The sequence below is a fragment of the Rhinolophus hipposideros genome (genome assembly GCF_964194185.1).
Source record: "Rhinolophus hipposideros genome assembly, chromosome: 20".
Lineage (NCBI taxonomy): Eukaryota > Metazoa > Chordata > Mammalia > Chiroptera > Rhinolophidae > Rhinolophus > Rhinolophus hipposideros.
In genome coordinates this window covers 20925137-20942775 of record NC_138066.1, presented here as the reverse complement: position 1 = coordinate 20942775, position 17639 = coordinate 20925137, and the positions used below count along the sequence as shown (strand labels likewise).

Genomic DNA, 17639 nt, shown 5'->3' with positions numbered 1-17639 from the left:
TTTAGAGTTAATCTGTCTGCACTAATTAAATATTGACGGCTGTTAAATATTCATGGGGTGTTTTAGCTGGCAGGTTTGATGTCCCAGACCCTGCTGGCTGCAGCAATGCTGATGGGCTCCTTTGGCTGCACTGTGTTCCTGGCTGCCTCTCCCTCACCCCGCTAGTCTCAGCTGCTGCAGGCAACCTCACCTGACAGGACTCTCTCAGCCCCTAGGTCTCAGGGAACCTCTCCCCAGGCCCAGGACTCCCCGAGGAGCTTGCTTGTGTGGAAGTGGATTTGGGAACCTGCACCTTGGGGTTTGGGCGCTTGGTGGGAAAGAGCCTCCATTGTAAACAGTTCCACAGAGTGGATCTGGCCTGGGATGCGGGAAAGAGACCGAGTTCAGGGGTGACTGAGGGGCCAGGTGGTGTGTCCTCCAGTGGGGACCCCTGGGAGTTTCCTTCCTTCTTCCACAGGCTTCTGCTAGCAGCTTAAAGGCTGAGCTCTGTGGGAGGTGCTGGGAGAAAGCCAGCCGTCAGACAGAATCTCCGGTGAGTGCCCAGTCTGGGGCAAGGAGACGGCCTGCAAAGGGCAGTCGTGATCCTGAAGGAAAGTGTTAGGCTGGGGCAGGGAGGGGTGAGCTCATGGACAGGGAATGGAAGGAGCCCAGGAGGACACCAGCCAGACGGGGGAGGGGCACCGTCAGGGCAGGCTTTGCAGAGCCCGACTTCAGGAAGCATCCTGAGACACAGGCAGGAACCAGGCGAAGCAGGACCAAAGGGTCTGTGTGGAAGGCCTCCTGCCAGGGGAAGGCATGAGTGAAGACTAGAGAGAGAGGATGGCCCCGAGCGAATGGCAGGCGTTCTAGAGTCTGAAGGACAGAGGAGGACGGGTAAGGAAGGAAGAGAAGGGAAGGGCAGAAGTCAGCAGCTTGCCAGGAATGGAGTTGCAGGCGCTCCCAAGCAGCCTGGGCCAGGTGCTTCTTCTCTTTCTCCCTCTGTGTTCCTTCATCCGTCCATCCCTGCTCTGGGCCCCATCAGAGGCTCTTCCTGCTCTCCCAGCCTGACCCAGCATCTTGCTCCCCAAATGACTGATGACCTCCACCTTTGACTTCCTTTGGGAGAGAAGGGGTGGAGTGGGGGGTTCAGGAAGGCCAGAGCCAGGGAGCAGGACATCCCGGGAGATGTGGTGGCGAGCAACAAACAGGAAGTAGCTCCTGCTTGCTGGTCAGGAAGTCAGTTCATGGTTGTGTTTTCTTCCAGAACTGCACACAGGCCTGAAGTAGGAGCCGGCATCTCCTTAGCTCTAGAATCTCTGGTTTCTTAAAGAGTGGCTCGTCTCCAGGCAAAGGAGTCCAGGTGCCAAGTCGAAAATGCCAGTTGGTCAGCTCCAGCCACAGGTCCTAAGCAGATGGCTCCCCAAGGCCAAGAGGAAGTATCCAGGGCCGTCCAGGCCCCCAACTTCCCTCCAGGTGGTAGAGCCTATGGCTGGCCTCAGGCACCTCTATGTAATTGTCCACCTCAGTGCAGGGCCAGGTGTCTGAGAGGGCTACCTTCTTCCTGCATGTACAATTCTCTGGTGGGGTCCATGTGGTCCAGGGCAACTTGCCCTGAGTAACAATGGGTATCAGCTCTCCCTATGAGGTGAGCAACTGGTTGTCTGAGTCTCAACATTGCTACCTGCAAAATGGGCTAATAATATCACTTACCTGAGAGAAATGGTACAGCATTAAATGAGATACATGATGCCCCATGCCAGCAGTAGCTACTTCTCATGTGGCACTTCCTATGTGACAATCACTACGTGCTTTACATATATTAACTCATTTAATCCTTACATCAGCCCTAAAGGCGGTATTAATGATGTCCTTAGTCTCCAGGTGAGAAACTGTAGCATAGAGATATTATATTAATCCACTTGCCTGCAGTCCCACAGGTAGTGAATGGTGAAGCTGAGCCCACCCTGCTGGGCTCCAGAGTACCTCCTCTTAACCCATCATAGGTATCCAATGAATGTTAGTCACACGTCCTCTACTTTCCCCAAACTTCAGGGAAACTCTGTGTTCTGTTTTTGACGAAGGCACTTCTTGTCTGGATAATCCTCTTCTCAGGAAAACCCCCTGAGAGAATGAGTTTCTCCATGGTCGACTCGGTGCTTTTCCCAGGGGATGTGCCCTCACTGGCTCACTTCCTTCCTTCACTCATCACCCCACAACTGTTTATTGAGGACTTCCACATGCTCTGTGCTGGGAACAACAGCGGACAGGATTTGTGACCCTAATGAGACCACATTTGGGGAACAAAGAGAGTCCAGGAACAAGAAACTAAGCACAAAATACAATGTCTCAGTGTGGGGAACTGCTGTGGGGAAAATAAAGTGAAGAAGGGAGGAGAGACGGGGGAGTCAGGGAAGGTCTCGCTGGGGAAATGCATTTGAACAAGGACCTGATAGGGGGAGGGAGTGGGCCATGGGGGTGTGAGGGAACAGTGTGCCAGGCAGATGGAACACCAGGAACAAAACCAAGAACCGAGACTGAAGAGACCAGTGTGGCTATTGGCGAGGTGGATGGAGATGAGGTCAGAGAGAGAATGGTGGAGGGAGCAGGTTATAGACGGTCCCTTCAGCCATTGCCAGGTCGTCAGTGGACAAAAGAAGTGACGAGACATGATTCCTCGTGGTTTAAATGAGTACAGCAAGGGTGGGTGCAGGGGACTAGTTAGGAAATCCTAGTGACAGGTGATGGCCTCTGCCAAGGTGCTAGGGTCTGAGACGGCAAGGAGTGCTTGGATAATGACATACATGTAAGTTCACGGTGAAAAGTTCACGAGCTTAATTGTCCGACCTTTCGTATGGTATTTCGAAAGTAGAACCAACAGTATTTATTGACATATTGGATGAAGGATGGAGAGAGAAAGAGTTAGTCCAAGGGTTCTGGCTGGGGCAACCAGAAGGATAGGGGTAGTTATTTACTGAGGTGGGGCGGAGAGTAGGGTTTGGTGTGGAGCTGGGGGACCGTCAAGAGCTTGGGGTTGGCTACACTGAGTCCAGATTTCTATTAACGAGCTCTCCAAATGGAGGCTCAGGTCGTAAGTGGAATGCACATCTGAATGTGAGGAGATGTTTAGACGAGACCTACACATTTGGGAGTTACCAGCACACAGATGGTATTTAAAACTATGACACTTGCTGAGATTGCCCAGGGAGGAGGAGAATGGAAAGAAGCAGAGGTCTGAGGACAGAGCTCGGCGAGCAGGGATATTTATAGGGCAGGGAGATGTCCAGGAGCTCGTAAGGAAGACTGGGGCCTTGTCCCTACATCCCCAAAAGCTGGTCATTGGATTCTCCCAGACCTCCGCCTTTCCTAGCACCAGCTCTGCGCTTTTGGCAGGCCTTTTCTGCCCTCTAGTGGTTGTGATTGGAAATGCACCCAATGGAACTACGTAGCACAACCTTTCTGGGTTTCTTCATTTATTCAGTAGGCAATTTCTACTAAGCACCTGCTATGTGTTGCACTTGACTAGTGAAGAAGATAAAATGCTCTTTCAGAATTCACTGCATAATGAAAGGAAAGACACACAAACACAACTGTAAGACCATGATTCTCAGCTGGGGGTAGGTTTGGTAATGTCTGGAGACAGTTTTTCAGCTGTCACAACTGGGTAGGGGTAGGTGGGTTGCTCCTGGCATCTGCGGGTAGAGGCCAGAGATGATGCATAAGATTCTGTAACGCACAGGACATCCTCCTACGACGAAGAATTATCTGGCCTCAAATGTCAGTAAGTGCTGAGGCTGAGAAACTCTGATCCAAGGCAACGTGATAGAGGTATTAACCAAACCATTTGGATGCAGAGGAGAGAGTAATCAAACCTGTCTCTGGGGGAAAGGAAGGCTTTACTTCACAGAGAATGCATGGTTTTAGCTTGTCTTGAAATATGAATAGGGCTTTGCCAAGTAGAAAGAGAAGAGATTAGCAAAAGGGATGATGGGGACATGTTCGAATCATGTCAGAAAAGAACCTGGCTTAGCTAGGGTGACCACAGACCCAGGTACGTCTGGGATAGCCCAGTCTAATCAAACCTGAGGGGTATAATTCACTGGGCTCCCTTCCCCTCTCAAATGTGGCCGATGTCAATGACAAAGCATAGGATCATCCTACATTCAGCAGGCTCGGTGTGGCTAGGATGGGAGGGGTACATGGGAGCTGGGTCATGAGAGCTTTGTAAAGTCAGGCAGAGAGGATGGGTGTTAGCCGAGAGCAGCCGGGACCCACCGGTGGTTGCAAGCAGGAGGCTTACCTCGAGAGACCAGAGTGGAGGCGGCCATAAAGACCCAACATAGGGCAGAAGAGGGTTTGAGCACAGGCTGTCAGAGCAACCCTCCCTTCGCAGGCCTGAGAATCCCTGTCTGGAGTGAGGGTTGCAGAGAACAGGGCCAAGGGCTCCATACGAGGAAAGACAAATGGAAACCGTGCCAGCCCAAAGCACAGGGCCCTGGAGGGGTCACTTGGCCTCCCTCTGCCTTTGCAGGCCCTTCCTCATTCCCTGCCCCCAGGCAGAGGTGGGAATTGGGTGAGTGGAGAAGCAGGGGGTTGAGAAAGTTGGGATTTAGCCTGAATTCTGCTGCTGACAACCGATGCGACTGGGGCAGGTCCCATCTTTTTCTGGCTTTGGTTTTTCCATGTGTCCCAGAAGTAGGTGGACTAGATCATCTCTAAGGACCTTTCTGGTTCTCACCTCCTATGTTCTTGCACGTTCTACTTCTGACCTGCTCTCAGAAGTAGATTCTGCAGCCAGGCAGCCCCAATTCTGGAGCCTCGAATTCTGATCAGCCAGTGGGGACCACACCTCCTTTCCAGGACTTGGGTCTGTAATGAACCGGGAACCATTCTCTCCACTTGGAAAAGGTAGCCCTTTGGGACGTGTATCATCCAGCATTTTGCCGGGGTACCCTGAGAGTCCCAAGCTTGGAATCTATGGCTGTGAGCTCCCAAGACACTTTCTTCCCTTCTGGGGCTCGTGTCCAACGGAGCTTGAGAAGTGTTTCTGGAGAGCGGGTTAACCAGGCTTTGCTACAGGAAAATCAGAATGGGCACAGACTGCAGAGCCATCAGAGAGAATGTTGTCTTCCTATTTACAGATGGCTTAACTCGAGTGGGCAGAGATGACAGCACATGGGCCCGAGCGGGAGAGGGCTTTCTAAGAAGACAACCTCCCATAAGTACAGTGATTCGCAGCCCACACAGGGCAGAGTGGGTGGATTGTCCCCATTGAAGGAACTGAGGTTGACAGGGGAACTCATTTAGCAAGTATGTGGCTGAGCGTGTGGGTGGAGAACTCAAGCACCTGACTCCTGTTTGATGCTGTTTCCAGGACATCTATTCTGAGGCCTTTTCTTTGATGGAGGAGGAGAGTAAGGTCTAGAGAGAGAAGCAGAGTTGCCACTGGTCATCTAGCTGCTGAGTGAAACATCTGGGAGCAGATCTGACTCCCTCACCAAGGTCTCCTGCCTCTCGCTGGGAAAAGGGGTAGTGATGTCCTTCATCTTTTCCTCCTTTCAGAAATTGCTTGTCTCTGTGTGTCCTCTCTCTGTGCACAATATTGTCAAGTAACATCACACAAAACTTTCTTCCATTATTAAAACACAAAGAGAATTTAGGAAACAAAGCCAAGCTGAAAGAAGAAAGGTCCCATACCCAAGCATGAACTTTGGGGGTACTTTTACTTACTTTTGTTTTTCCTGTACGAGTATACACTTTTTGTTTTGTTTTCCTTTTCACGTAGTTGAGTTTCCTATTGACTCTACAATTTCATGCCCTGATTTCACTCACACTATCATAAATATTTTCCATGTTATTACACACACTCCATAAGTGTCATTTTGAACTCACTGGGCCAACCCCTAATTGTTGGATAGTTAGACTGTGTCCAATTTTTAACTGTTACAATAATGCTTCAAAGAGCAGTTTCATGTAGGAGATCTTTGAATGTTTAGGATGATTTTCTTGGGCTGGGCTTCTAGGGAGAATACTGATAATATGCACACCAGGAGTTCCTTGCTTGGCTCTTCCATGGATGGCCCAGCCTTGGGAGTCCCAGGCAGAAGGCTAATAGACCTCTTCTCCTCTGCAGCATTTCTTGCAGATTATGTTGAGTTCTTATTCTCATTACTCCCTCAGGACCTATAAGTTCTTCCCAAGACCCCTCCACTAAAACCAGTCACACTGGCCAGGACATTCTCTCTGTTGAAAGTGAAGGAAAAAAAAAATCACATCCCAAACTATATTGAATCAATAAACTGAAAAGCGCCTGACTTCAGGCATAGCTGGATCCAGGTGCTGAAGCAACGGGATCAGGACCTGGTTTTTCACTGCCTCTCAGCCCAGTTCTGTTAACGGCTCCATCTTCAGGGCAAGAAGGTTATAGAATATTAATTTCCTCCTGCTTGTTTTCAGACCTGCAGGAAAGAGTAAGATTTTCTCCCTGACAACTCCTACTTAAACCTCAGAATTTACTCCTATTGGACTAAGTGCTCATTCAGTCCTGAACTAATCACTATCACCAGCGATATGGCCTGACCTTAACCTTAGTTGGTCCAAGTTTGTAATTTGGATTGAGATTGTGTGGCAGAGACTGGTCTCTGATCATCAAACTCTATGTGCTGCTTTTCATTCAGAGCTAGACTGCATTTCCCAGTCTCTCTTGCAATCACATGTGATGAAGTTATGCCCTGGCCAATGGGAGATGAGCAGAAATAGGTGCCACTCCTGGGACTGCCCCATACACAGTTTCCACCTCACTCTTCTTTGCTGGTCCTTCTCTCTGGCTGACTGAAATGGGTATGCTTTGTGCCTGGATCTGGGATTGGCTCCCCTTATCCAAGAGTCCAGAGGTTAGGAGAGGTGGACCCTGTAAAGCATGCATGGGGTGTTGAATATCACAAGAAAGGAGAGTGGGTACTGGAGAAGGGAGAGCAGAGCAAAGCAATGGACGCCACTCTATTTGGGGAAAGAATCTTGTCCCAGAAGCATAGCATTTTGGACCCGGAGGGTCCTGCAAACATACCCCGCGGTTATCTCAGACAAAGAGGAGGCCCTGTAACATGTTCTCTGCGAGAGAGCCATTCCGATCGTCCTCTACCTCAAATGCCCGGATCTGTCCATCTATCTCACTGTACACCCACAGCACGGGCCCTGTTGGACCCATCTGGGAGGCCATCAGACATGTGGGAACCAGAATCATTGCCATCGTGGGGCCTTTCCCTCTCTCGACCAACCAGCCCCTGGACTTGGTGGGCCGTGACTCAGTTTCCCGTCTTTTTGCCATTGGTTGGCTCCCTCAGAAATGCTCCTGTCTAAAGTTAAAAAAAAAAAAAAGGCCTCACAAGGCAGGGGTCTGATGCAAGTACATGAATTCCTGGCTTTTGGAGAAGTCTAGTGTAAGCTACCCAGGCCTCCGGTTTAATAGCTGCCCAGCTGTGGAAAGACTTGGTTCAGTTCCAGTCAGGTATCCGTGTCATTCCTTCCCTTGTGGCTCATATCAATTGCTCTTTCAATCAATTTCAGGGGCCTGAAAGCAAAAGTAACAAGCCCCACCGTGTGCTACTTCACAGGAGATTTATTACATTTAACCAAAGGGATTCTTTTCTAGGAAGAGAGCTCCATATGCCAGCCACAGGCAAATGGCACCTGTCGTTTGTGTGGGGGGTGGTCTTGACCTCCCCCAAGCTTTCTTTGCTTCTTTTGCTGTCTTAGTGCTCAGAGCTGGCCTCTGCCCTTGAGACAGCAGATCCTAGCCCGGGTAGCACATGGATGGATCTCCTGTTTTGGCAACCCCACAGCACTCTGTGGGACTCCGTTTGCCTTTGTGTAGTCCTGGGGGGCGAAGGGGGCTGCCATTCAAGATAGCCACCAACCCTCCCTTACTGAGCAGCCCTAAGCTATCTATTCCACCATTCCTCCCATTGCCGAAAGCAAGGAAGGGATCCGTGAAACCATCCATTGGCTGGATTCAGTCTGTCAAAGCTGGGTGGCTATGGTTTCCACTCTGTTCACCATCTGAGTGGGTTAGGATAATGCTTGCTGCTCTAACAAATAAACCCCCAATTGTATAATGGCTCAGATGCGGCAGAAGCAACCTCTTCTCTCTGTTCCAGGTCTGATGCATGAGCAGATCAGCAGGAAGCTGTCCTTCCTGTGGTCTCTGGACCCCAGGCTGCTGGATGCTCTGCCACTTTTAATTAAGGGATGTGAAGGGGCAGCCCGGGGTTGTCTCTATTTCAGCCGGCCAGAGAGAAGGACCAGCAAAGAAGAGTGAGGTGGAAACTGTGTATGGGGCAGTCCCAGGAGTGGCACCTATTTCTGCTCATCTCCCATTGGCCAGGGCATACCTTTACCACAAGGCCACGTGTGACTGCAAGAGAGACTGGGAAATGCAGTCTAGTTCTGAATGAAGAGCAGCACATAGAGTTTGGTGATCAGAGACCAGTCTCTGCCACACAATCTCAATCCAAATTACAAGCTTGGACCCTTTGAAGAGGGAGCAGAGGGAAGGGGTACACATCAGTGGGGGAAGGGCGTGGGCTGCAGGGCGCCCACTGAGACTCCCCTCCGCCATCCCTGAAGCTGGTTTCATCTAGTGCCCTCAAGTAGTTACTATGCCCCGTTCCCAAGGCCAACGCAGGGATTCCACATGCTACTCATTGTTTCGCGCACACACAATCCATGACTTAAAGACATCACGACAGTCTCATCGAGACACATTTTGAAACTTAACTAAACAGCTTGGGATGTCTGAAGGCTTAGGGGACAAGAGAAACTGATTTGTAACTTACAGACAGACCAAAACTTGGGGATGGATTTCCAGTAACACGATGTGACCGATACGTAGCGTTTGCTGATGTCGGTTCCCAGCACTTCAGCTGCCATCACTCCCTCTCGTCAGCTCAGTGACGTTACCTTTTCTCCTCCGAGCATCATCTCAGGCTCAAGTGTCTTTTACAAACTCTCAGCCTACTCAGTTGGCTGGAATTATCGCCTTGATGCTCAAGTTGAAGTTCTGTTTTGCTGCAGGACAACTTCTACCGCAGGGGCCCCTCTTCTCAGGCAGGCCCCTGCTCACCCCCACAGCTGTCCAACATCCCCTCACCCCCAAACATCATTGCTCTTCAACAGCTCGATGCTCCTGACCCAGCTTTCTTCCCTGCATCTATCTCTGGAAGGCCCCCTCCTCCAGGCAGCCCTAGTCTTCTAAGAATGACAGTGAGAAGGGATTGCGTTCTGGGCTTGTGACTGCATTTGTGTCACTTGGCAAGCTCCCCGATTATATGCAAGAAACCGCCATCGGCAGCTTAGGTCATCTCAGCAGACAGAGAGATTTCGTTCAAAGTCACAAGTTCCTGCTGATGTGTTTGGTAAATCATACCATTCCACGAAGCCCCTTCTGTTACTATTCTCACATAAGAGCCTCTTGATTTATGTCCTTGTTTCCTTTTCAAAGCTCCCAGCTTTTCCTCTCACACAACACTAGTTTCTAAAGGCCAAGCTACACATTGTCAAACCAAACTATATGTTGAGTTATCACAATGCCCACAGCTCTCAGAACATCAACATTCAAATGCCAACTTGTGGCTACTTGCTCTCATGGTTTCTCGTCTGTGACATTCTCCACACCACATATCTGCTCATGTTTATCTGAGCCGGGAGGTTTGCCTTCTTGATTTATTTCCCCCCCTTTACTCGGTTTATTAACAGATCGAACACATTCAGGAACCTGGTAACTGGCTAACTTCACCTGAGGTTCTATGTCTCCTTTTAATATGGTTGGATCTTATCCAAGCCTCCTTCTAAGAAAGAACGCTCCACGGTGAGTAGGATGTGAACTACATAAAATAAGAATCCTATTTAAATGGGCATTCAGAATAGTCCCCCTCACACGGCACACAACACAACAGAGCATCTTTCCCAGGGCACATGGTCCTGTTTGATTTCAGTGAGGGGTGGGGTGGGGGTGAATGGGGAGAGGGGCGGTTTGAGGGTGGAAGGTGGTGGTGGGGAATGGCAGGGTTGAGTTGGCCCTGGGCGGGCAGTCCTAGGTTCCAGAAGTATTCCAGACGCCTTAGGCAGATCTATTGGGATAGAGGACACACACACACACACACACACACACACACACACACACACACAGGACCTATATGACTGCTGCTGTTCTTCCTGCCTGGAGCACTGCTTTCCTCCACAGCTGCCCAACCTGTGAATTATTCTAATCCTGTGTATGAAGGCCTGTGATTCCACCCAAACCCCTTCCTCTCTGCAGATGACACCCTTATATCTACACTTCTTCTATCATTTGCCACATTTGATTGGTGTGTGTGTGTGTGTGTGTGTGTGTGCGCGTGTCTGCCTGTCTGTCTTCTCTTCTGACCTCAGGCTCTTAGGGGGGCCCGTGGGGGCAGGGAGCATTTCTTTCCCATTCTAACAGCCTTATTGTCTGGCTATTACTCAATACTCAATGAATGACTAAAATTCGTATCCAACTTACCATAAAACGGTTAAGGAACATTAAACTCTAAGTGAATTACATCCCATCCAAAGTCTCTTCTTTATCAATATCCAGGAAGACATTTGATGTGCACACTAATGAGGTCCGTGCATATTGCATTAAAACGTTTCCAGAACCTTCCAGCCCCCATATCTGTCATTTGTAACGGCCTTGTGTTATTCTACTGCGTTAACACATTTCACTTTGCTTGGTCAGCCCCCTCTTCTCTAGCCTTTGGGTCATTGACAATGTTTAGTTACCACAGGTAATGCCGCTATGGACATGTTTTTCTCTCTTTTGGGCTAATACCGTGGAGTTTGTTACCAAAGAGAATTACTGGGTCAGAGAGTATAAACATCGGCATAGCGCTCATTCGTGTTGCTGATTGCGTATGTAAATTGGTCCAGTCTTTCTAGAAAGCAATGCTAAAGGATGTGCTTCCACTGGCTGCCAGGTTTGGGTTTTATCATATTTACTTTGGGGGCCGTAATAGGCATGTAATGGGACCTGAAAGTTGCTTGGATCTACATTTTATTTTATAGCTGGCAAGGTGGCACAGGTTGCCACACGGTGATTTACCGTCTCCATTTCCTGGTGTGATTTTGTTTATCTCCTCTGACCACTTATCAGGAGGAATCACAGAGCTGCCCATCCATTATCTGTTTGGGGCAGTAAGCAGGCCTGGGAAGGAGAATGTGACAAACATAACGAATGCTACGGCTTTCCTTTTGATATTTATTTCTATTACATTATGGTGCAAAAATGTTCATTCTTAGATATTTGAACCCATCCATCAGAGCCCTGATGGTATCTGTTTCTTCAAGAGCCAGGAATTCATCTCCTCCTGGGCAGCGAGGTCGGTGACGCTGGTCCCTTGTCTCCAGGTTTGTCACAGATTCACCGTAGGGCGCTGCGGAACTTGACAGGCATGTGGTATGAATTTAAATGAACTCTCCCCCTGCCCATTAGCCAACTGTCCCGGCGATGTTTATTAAGGAACAATCTCTTTCCCCAGTGTGTCCCTTTGCTGGCCTAACATTAGTTTGACCAGGGTTCAAATTCATCTCAGGAATCGCTTTTCTAGGGAACTCTTCTGCTTTTAATTCAGCAAAGGATGGTGTCAGTGATTGACAATTCACCATCTTAATTGCTCAAGACGGATTGGCTCTCGTTGCCATTAAAATACAAGTCCTTTGATGGGTCTTCACCTGGAAGAATAAGTGTCCTGCACTCAGAGCCATCAAATTCTATTAGAGGACACAGGGGACTCACACTCGGATTGCATTAACTCTGGGTATTGACTTCGGGACATAGCGTAGGTACCTGGGATTACAATTAGAGCAGAACTGGAAAGCTCCCCATAGACCTCGGCGCTTTACACAGAGGGAAGACTCACATTTCCTTCAAATGGGCCTGGCCTGGAGAGTGTCCCAAAGGGTCAGGCCATCCCAAAGCCAATGGTTTCAAGTGATGTAGTGTTTCTGTAGCCTCCCCCCATCCCCACCCCAGGAGAGTGATCTGGAATCCAGAGTGAGAAGACCAACAGGGAACTGACTATACCCTAGGTGTCCTGTGGTAAAGGTGTTGGTGAGTGAGTGATGATTTGCGGTGGCAACGGCCACCGAGGAGTCACAGACCCTCCAATCAGAGTGAAGTCCACGGAACATGATTCCTACCACTTTAATGCCAATATTTTCAATTCTTCTGTCTCAGTGTCTTTTAGTTACACTCTGCTGGCAAAGCCCCCAATCTGACTCCATTTACATTTATACCTTCTTCTCAGCACCCCCCCGGACCACTGAGCACTCTTGAGGGAAGACCATCCAGCCATGCATATTGGTGCTGGGAAAATTCATTGTCTCCAGGCGCAATGATGCTGGTGATCCTTCTCTGCTCCTGTGGTCTGCATTCTCTCCTCCAGCCTTTCCTTTCTGCTTTTTGTTTCACTGGGAGCGGTGTTTTTGCTTGTACATGGACCTATTCCTCCCGGAGCCCACCTGGTTGCCGTATCAGGGACACTCTCCTTCTTATACACTCTCTGTCCTGTATCCTTAAACTCACCTCTGTTGACTCTCTCATCAATACTTACATATACTCTACTGTCTTCCTTTTTATAGAATGCCTTCTTTCTTATTTTTTTAAAGATGTTTTAGAATGTGAATGTTCTTCACATATTGAACATAAAACAGTGACAATGTATAAACAACAGGCGAAGGCACTCTTCAGCAAAGCTCTACGACTACCTCCAGCAGTAGCTGTCTTTCACCGCCCCTTCAATAACACATTCAAAAGCTTGTCTACCCTTGCTGTCACGTTCCTTCCATTAGAACTAACTTCTCAACTCGTTATTTTAAGGACTTTGCCCTACCACTCCACAGAAACTGTTTTTGGCCAGTGTAACGAATTATTCCTAGACCCCATAAGTCACTTCTGAATTCTCATCTTCTTGACTTCCCAGAAACGTGACTTCCCCTCAATTCTCTCCTTCTGGAATTTTTGTTTTTTGCTTTCTCTGATTTGGGACGAGTCTCCTCTCCTGGCTTCCCTCCCACCTCTCTTCATTCCTTCTTAGTCTCACTTTTGGGCTTCTCTTCCTCTGCTCACTCCTCCAACATTGGTGTTCCTTGGCTTGCTATTGATGCCCTCAGTTCTCCCAACTGGACACTCTGTTCTTTGGCAATTACTTCCATTGTTGTGGTTTCAGTGGACCTCTATCCATGTGTGGATGACTTTCCACTCATACATCCAGTTTGAGATTCCTAATATAAGCTCTAGAACCGAAATTTCTGGGTATGAAATTGTCCCTGCCTCTTCGTAGCTATGTGACCTTGACAAGGTAAGTTACTTGACATCTTTGTGCCTCAGTTTCCTTTCTCCTAAGGTTATGGTGAGAGCTAAATGGAGTGATGCCATTATTTTTATGAACAGCCAATTGCCTGTTGAACATTACCTCCTTTAGGGGAACCAAAGACGCATCAAATGTGACCTGCCCAAATTGAACTCACTGTCTTCTCCATTTGGTCTCCAAAACCTTCATCTCCCTACGTGTTGCTTTCCTTTCGGTGGATGATATCCCCGAGTCTCCAAACACCCTGGACCTGGCCTTCTGTCTTTCCCCCAATAGGCTATCCATCCACAAGTGCATGCATTTACCTCCTACACATCTCTCTTTACCCTTTCATACCCGCCTCCCCTGCCCGCACCCTCGTTTGGGCCACCGTCATGTCTCAATGAGGTTCCCTGTACACACTCATCAGTGGGTCCCTCTTGCTTTAAATTCCAAATTCATGGTTCACAAGTCCCTATCTGGTCTGGTGCTGCTCATTTCTCTCTCCACTCCTTTCCCAGCCGCTGACATCTAGCCATTCTAAGCGTGACTCCTTGTCTGGCACTCACTATGTCTCTGGCATTTTCACCTGCTGTTCCCTGTACCTGGAACAGTCCTTTCTCTGTTCTCTTTCTTTGCATCCCTAACCCCAAATCTTTAGAGCTTCGTGTCAAAAGCCATATTAAAAGTCAGCCTCTCCGACTTCCCATTGCAAGAACAGGTGCCCAGTCCTGGGTGTTCTCACAGGACTCTACTTCACCCACGCTTGGAGCCCTCTCACACCAGCCTGTTTCAGGTCCATGTTCCCCACCAGAGGAATCGCGACACTCTTGTTCTCTCCTATATGTCGTTGCTTGGCACATAGTAGGTGCTCCTTAAATATTTGCTGAAGAAATATTTCATTCCACATCCTCGTGACACTATGTGTGCTCTCTGCATCCTCTTCAATACATTATTCTATTTAATACCTGGTGCTGCGTATCAGGTATCCTGCTCTCTCTTGATTACTCTCCTGTAAATAATTCCCAGATCTTGCCATTAAGAAGCTCAGAGTGTAGTGGTAGGAAGTGGGTAATGACCAAGGGGATAACACTTCCCCATTCCCGTGTGTACGGGAATCAGTGGTCCAAAATGAGGGCAGAGGAGAGGATGGGCAATAATACTTCCTGGAGGAATTGACTCTGAGCCAAGTTTTTAAAACTAAGGAAGAGTTGTACAGGGGAAAAGGGAGAAGAAAGATGCCCATGTATTAATGCTCATATTCTCCTCAGGGTCAAACAGCAGCTAAGTAGAGACAACCCTTGTGTTTACTTCCACCAACAATATTCACACCTCCCATCAGCTCCATTTCATTGAAAGGCTGTGATTCGTCCCTGGGATACTGAGCCCTGAATCCTCTTCTCAAAACCCTTCTGATATCGTCGCTCATTTAAATAAACTTGGTTGACCCTGCAGAGCAAACCCTGCATAACTAATGCTACTGATGTCCAGTGCATGGCTGTCTTCACTCATGCTTTCTCCAGCCGAGGGAATGGGCTTGGAGGAGGTGAATCGTTTGTCCAAGTTTGCACAGAGATTATTAGAAACACAGCCAGGAGTCCATTCCAAGGACCTGCTCTTTTCACCACAGCCTGATACATTTTTTCCCCTCCACCTTTTTTCCCCCGAGAGTTTATTTTTGATAAAAGGCAGAAAAATTCATTTTTCTACAAGGGAATTCTGCTTCTAAATGATAATTCAAAAATCTTGATATATATTATATATTTTAAAAGACACATAAAAATAATGGAGAAGTGGGAATAACAGAACAGGTGCTGTAACTTTATAAAGGCTTACCTAAATTAAGAAACAGCACACACACACACACACACACACACACACACACACACTTGTTATTTCATGCAAACTAAAAATGTATATAAACGACACAATACTGTGATACTGGGTCATTGATACATTACCTGCACACATAACTACTACTGTTATTAATAATCCTTTGGGACAGTCAGTTGTATGCCCAGCAAGACATCGGTAAGTCTTTAAAATCTCCTCCTCTCCGGGAGAGTATTTCTAGACACTCATTTTTCCATCGAATGTTCTAATATAGGAAACTGACTCCACAAGGTGTTTTAGTTGATGAGGCCTTAAGTGCTATATTCTAGCTTGAGTTTTTGGATGGTCAACAGTCCGTGGGACTGCACACAAATACTATGACAGAAGAGTTGTTACATTAAGTCTTGTCTTTTGATGGCGCTCGATTGGTGACAAAGCTTTATGGCATGCTCGAGCAACGCACTGAAAGGGATCCCATCTGCGTTCATACTTTGTCCAACCACAGGAGAGGTCCGTTCGGATGAAGTCCAATCCAGCAAAGAGTGCTCGTTACCATCTGCCTTCGGTATTCTGCTCCTCACACTTTCACAAAATTTGTTCGTAGGGTCCACATTCTAGCTCGCGGGGACACAGCTTCAAAACCCCAATTAACAACAGACTGAGCTAGAAGAGCAGCAAACTCCCGGTTGTTGTACATCTTCAGAGCACAGCCTGGTGGAATTTTACACACTGTTGCAGGGTGCCCGCTGTATGTCTGATTGCATTTGGGGCTCTGCACAAAGATCGCACTGTCACTTAGGCACTCGGCAAACACTTCCCTACCTATGTAATATAAGTGCACTCCTCTTCCTATATGTCTTCTTGTCATTTCTATGGTAGCATTTCGATTGACGTTCGGGAGTAAACCTAAGCAGAACCTCTCCGAATTTAATGGATCTCTGAAGCTGTCTACAGTGAGGGAGGGCGGTGGTGCATGAAAGGTGGTGTCTCCAACTCTCTGGTTTAATTCCTACGATGCTACTGAGCCCCAAAATGAAGGTTCTGAGTCACTACTGGGTGTAAATCCAAACTGTGATTAGCAGGGGAAAGAGTAGCAGGAGATAGTTTTGCCCGAGATCTTGTATCCATTCTTTGGTTTAGCCGTTGATCACTTGTTTCTCCATCTTTGCTGACACACCCAGGAGGTGGCGTTTCTGGGATGTAATTACTCCATAGCTCAAATCCCCCTGGGAAGCTAGTGTTTCTGGAGTAAAGTGGGTACAATCATGCAGAGGGGGTCGTGCTGTGTGCCATAGCAGTAATACTAGAGGCAAAACTAGTGTCTCAATTCTCTGGTGGCAGTAAGGGTTTACACGTCCAAGTATGTCATCCTTTTTAAGATTAAAAGCATAGTTGCAGTTTTCAGTTGCTTTGAGTTCCTGATGACTGTGGAGATCAGGGTAGAGCCATAATCAACAGTGTACAACACGTGCCCGTCCTTTTTGATGAGATACCAACCGGAAGACGATCGTCAAGAGACCTGGTTTGCTCCGCCCCTTGCAACTAAGATTGAACACGGCACCTTGAGCTGAGCTGCCTCCCGGATGGCTCAGTTGGTTGGAGCGTGTCCTCTCAACCACAAGGTTGCCGGTTTGACTCCCGTAAGGGGTGGTGGGCTGTGCCCCCTGCAACTAGAAACAGCAACTGGACCTGGAGCTGAGCTGCGCCCTCCACAACTAAGACTGAAAGGACAACAACTTGAAGCTGAATGGCACCCTCCACAATTAAGATTGAAAGGACAACAACTTGACTTGGAAAAAAGTCCTGGATGTGCGCACTGTTCCCCAATAAAGTCCTGTTCCCCTTCCCCAATAACATCTTTTTTTTTTTTTTTTAAAAAAAAGAGAGACTTGGTTTGTTCTAAGAAGCTGTAAAGGCTTGTTGTATCCCACTAATCTATTGTATTTAGTGTACTCAGTCCCCACACGTCAGAGCAAGTGCTTGGTATGGTGACACATTTAATATTACAGTTTGGAGTGGTGACAGCTTTCTCAAACTCATCCTAATCATCCTGTTTTCTTTCGCGTCTTCACCAAACTGCTGTCGCACGTCATTCTTCCTGTCCATTCTGCTGTCCTCCACCTGCTTCCTCAGATCCATCTACCAGCTGATTTCTTCCATCCCAGCAGTCTGTTCACAACTGGTGGAGTGCATGGCAAGATGGATGACATGCTCTTACCAAAGACAGTAATCCACACTAAGAAAACATCCTCCTTTATCTAACCTGGTCCCAGGCTCCCGGTCTGCCCTGTCAGAGCCAGGGGTCTAGGACCTTTTGTTCCTTCCTCTTCCGACTGGGATGAGAGGCTGGGAGGGGAGAGAGGAATGGGCGATTGGAGGCAGAACTGAAACACTGTCCTGGCTGTCTGACCTTCCGCCCCGCCCCTTAGCCAGTGCTGCCCTTCGGAAGGAACCAGTAGGGAT

General features: G+C 48.2%; 1 pseudogene across 1 annotated transcript; it reads right to left on the bottom strand.

Annotated features, from left to right (window-relative positions):
- Positions 1 to 15615: 15615 nt before the first annotated feature.
- On the bottom strand, positions 15616 to 17386 carry LOC308488338 (mothers against decapentaplegic homolog 2-like; annotated as a pseudogene). The gene is made up of 2 exons: positions 17143 to 17386; positions 15616 to 16711 (listed from the first exon to the last, which is right to left on the bottom strand). The product of its transcript is annotated as a mothers against decapentaplegic homolog 2-like (transcript).
- Positions 17387 to 17639: the final 253 nt, after the last annotated feature.